Consider the following 4,392-nt stretch of genomic DNA (forward strand, 5'->3'; position numbering starts at 1 on the left):
AAAGGAAGATTCTCAATGAGATGGATTAATGCACTGACTGCAACAATGAGCTCAAGGATAGTAATGATTGTGAGAATTGCTCAGGACTAGAGAGGTTTCATTCTGTTGTACATAGGGTGTCTATGAATGGGAACCAACAAGACAGTGCCAAAAACTACAATAATGTTCCCTGGAAGAATATATGCCTGTATTTCAGAGACATTCAGGGGAAACTTGAGGAAGTGGCTCTATTCCCTGTTCCCCAACAGAAATTTGCAGAGAAAATTAGACACACTATAAATTAGAATCCTATCTCTCCATATTTTCTGTCTCAACAGAGAAAGTAGAGATGAACAAAGACAATCACTCCTTGAGAAAAGAGTTTATCCTCATAGGATTTATGGATCACCCAGATCTGAAGACTCTCCTGTTTATGGTGTTTTTTGCTATCTATCTGATCACCATGGTGGGGAATCTTGGTTTGGTGGCATTGATTTTCATGGAGCGCCATCTCCACACACCCATGTACATCTTTCTGGGCAACCTGGCTCTGATGGATTCCTGCTGTTCCTGTGCCATCACCCCCAAAACGTTAGAGAACTTCTTTTCTGAGGACAGAATGATTTCCCTCTATGAATGCATGGCACAATTTTATTTTCTCTGCCTTGCTGAAACTGCGGACTGCTTTCTCCTGGCAGCAATGGCCTATGATTGCTATGTGGCAATATGTCGTCCACTGCAGTACCACACCATGATGACAAAGAAACTCTGCATTCAGATGATCATAGGGGCCTACATAGCTGGGAATCTGCATTCCATTATTCAAGTAGTACTTCTATTAAGGTTAACCTTTTGTGGATCACATCAAATCAATCACTTTTTTTGTGACGTTCTTCCATTATACAGACTCTCCTGTGTTGACCCTTATATCAATGAACTGATGCTACTTATCTTTGCAGGGTCAGTTCAAATCTTCAGTATTGCCATAGTCCTAATCTTTGCATCCTTTTCACTATTTTCAAAATGAAGTCCAAAGAGGGAAGAGGCAAAGCTTTATCTACTTGTGCATCTCACTTTCTCTCTGTCTCAATATTCTATGGTTCTCTTCTCTTCATATACATTCGGCCAAGTTCCTTTAAAGAAGGGGATAAAGATATACCAGTTGCCATTTGTTATACTCTAGTAATTCCTTTATTAAATCCTTTTATTTATAGTCTAAGAAATAAAGAAGTAATAAATGTCATGAAAATTATGAAGTCTAGAAAAGCTCATAATATTCTGAGACAAGTATCATCCTCTTGACAAATTCATTTTAATTAGATAAAATTTCTTCAAAGTCAAGTATACTAGGAAATTGGAAAATGGCCACTTTTTGTATCATATATTAAATCACTAAATCATGACGATTTTTAAGTCAAATAATAAATGGTTAAATAAGTTCATGAAGGGGGATTCTACTAAAATGTATTTGAAAATCTAAACTACAAGGGTCTCTTAGGATTGCATTAAGTGACTACTCCTAAGGCCGCGAATTGTGTCAAAGTGGAATTAGCTACAATTTTCAAAGTATCCAACAAGTCCTAGGAATAAAATTCGGTATGTAAAGGCAGCCTCCAATTAGCATTGCTGGCAAATTTATGGAATCTCTAAGCATAGTCTTACAAATTCAAGTGCATTCCAAGTTCTCCTATATTAATGACTTAAGCCAACCGGTCTATCACAAGTAAACTGTGCATTTGAATTCGATTCTCAACCTTCTCTGAGTTGTTCAAGAGTTTATGTTTGAATATGGAATTATACAGAATATGTATTCTCAAATCAAGAACATCTTTATCTTAGGTGGGTTATTTTTCCTGACAAACTCTCTGAAATAGTTTGTATAATGGTAATTTATCAATCTTTAGTTGAAAATATTGCATTTATATTAAAAGTCCTATGGATTTGAATGTTTTCACATAGCTTGATATTTGTCCATGATTCATGACAGTGCAATTTCTGAATGTATCAATTAATTCAAGGATTTTCCCCCAAGGTAGTGTTAATTGACTTGTATGTTATTAGGAATATCACTAATCTACACTAATTCCAATGTAAATTATTGCTATATTATGAGCAGTAACAGAAAGCTGGAAATGCTGCTCAGGAAAATTAAGGCAAAAATTGTGAAAATGCTAAAAAACTGAACATGAACAAAAAAGTTTCTTGATCAGTTAAATGTGCAATTATGAAAGAAAAAAAATGGTTACATGAGAACCCACCCTGTGCTAGACACAAAACTACACCCTTCAGCTTTATTACCTTCCTATGATTTAGGCATTATTTTTTATGCTTTTCCAGAATAAAACACTCATATGTTGAAATATTAAGCACTTCATCAAGAACCAGAGAGAACATTTTTGCCATTGCAGGAACAGCACTTCCACTAACACTTGCACAAATTTTAGTTTCTTCCTGCTCTATTATGCTATTGCTCAATTCTTTCTTACCAACTTCACAGCCTTTTGAAGCAAGCCACAGGTCACTTTTCAAAAGATTTAAGATTTTCCCAGATACACTTTAAACTCAGTACTGAAGTCAATCCTGAAGTTCACTCTTCAGCCAAAGCTTAGTTAGGGCTAAAAAATAATACACAAAGTTCAACCATGTGTATGAGGCTAAAAGGGCACACCAGCTGAAAAGCAAAGACGAGAAGGCAGGAAGGGATAGAAAAGCTGAATGAATGGAAAAAGGGAATCTGAAGATGAAAAGGGAAGAGTGTTGACATATTGTGGCACTGATAACCAATGTCACAAAACAATATGTGTATTAATTGTTTAATAAGGAACTAATTTCCTCTATAAACTTTCACCTAAGGCACAGTAAAAAAAAAAAAAAAGAAAGAAAGAAAGAAAAAAGAATGAGCAGAGAAAAAAAAGAAATTTTATAGGAAAATTCAAGGATAGACGGTTACTGGATAAACTTAAGCCAAACAAGTTACTCTCAGGTCCTTTGCTAGGTGGGATGTTCTACTTGTTCTCTTATTAGGAGCCAATGGCACCATATGCCAGCTTCTCACTAAGGCTGCTGATTCTGGGACTTCTGAGAAGGTAATTTTATGTCTGGAGTCAGGTTTTCCCCTGAACACTTATTCCCCTTTCTAAGCAGCCTTGGCCTATTAGCAAAGCAATTAACACCTGGAAAGAAGTTCACCTGCATATTATGAGCATTAACAGAAAGCTGGAAATGCTGCTTATTGAAATTGAGGCAGAAAATAGTGAAAATCCTGAAAAACTGAACAACAGCAAAAATGTTTATTGATCAGTTAAATGTGCAGTTTCTGTCTTTCCACATGTTTGGCAAGACCATTCAGTGAGCTTCTTTGTTTAAAAAAAAAAACCCCAGTAGGAACCTGTAAGTAGCCTCTGAGGGTATAGTGGTTAAGATCTCAGCTGCTAACCAAAAGGTCAGCAGTTTGAATCCACCAGCTGCTCCTTTGAAACACTATGGGGCAGTTCTACTCTGTCCTGTAAGGTTGTTAGGAATCAGAATCGACTTCTTGGAAACGGATGTGGTTTGGTTTTTTGGAAGCAGCCTCTTAAATTTACTTTGGTCTTTTCTAAACTGTTCTTTGCTGTCCATAGGAACCAAGCAAAGCATTGAACACTTATTAGTAAATTAAGGTGGAAAAGACTAATCTATTTTAGAAAGATTTTTCTACAGAAAGTTTTTTACAGTTAACTTTCCATCTTCCATTTGCCCAAAAATTAATTTAACAAGACTATCTGATTCCATGAGCAAGCTGGTCAATCCATATTTTAATGTAAAACAAGGTTAATATTTGTGATCATTAATCTGATTTTTCTCTGAAGAACGTATTCATCTGATTAATGTTTTTATCTTGTAACACCCTCACTTACCTTGTGAATCTCACCAATCTAGTTTTTTCTTGTTTGAGAATGCTTTAAGAATTCTGCCCAGCCTTGAAACCCTAAACCCAAACTTTTACCTGATGTCTTCTTAAAACCAAGATTATCTTAACTGGTAAAAAATATCTGCCTTGAGCATTATTCTCTTTTATGAGCTATCTATATGGTATCAAATTGACAACAACAACAGCTCAAAAGATTACATAGGAATCTTAGGGGGAAGTGAGTTTGTTAATGAGGAGGAATAATTCAGAAAAGAAGGGTGAGAATCGGTACACAACTTGAAGAATGTAATCAATGTCACTTAATTGTATGTGTAGAAACTGAATTGTATGTTCTGCTGTGTATATACTCAACAACAATGAAATAAATAAAATTTAAAAAGAAGGAAAAACAAAAGATCTAAGATTTTTCTTTTCTCATCAAGAGGTAGCATTTTACCTTCCCTCTTAGCCTTTGAGGGATTGCTTTGACCACTAAATTGCTTTTTAGAAGTCATTTTTTCACA

The 4,392-nt window shown here is 35.4% G+C and overlaps 1 pseudogene; it reads left to right on the forward strand.

The window, feature by feature from the left end:
* Nucleotides 1-328: 328 nt before the first annotated feature.
* Nucleotides 329-1,281, forward strand: LOC126061558 (olfactory receptor 5K3-like; annotated as a pseudogene).
* The last annotated feature ends 3,111 nt before the right edge of the window (nt 1,282-4,392 follow it).

Source organism: Elephas maximus, chromosome 18, assembly GCF_024166365.1.
Source record: "Elephas maximus indicus isolate mEleMax1 chromosome 18, mEleMax1 primary haplotype, whole genome shotgun sequence".
NCBI lineage: Eukaryota > Metazoa > Chordata > Mammalia > Proboscidea > Elephantidae > Elephas > Elephas maximus.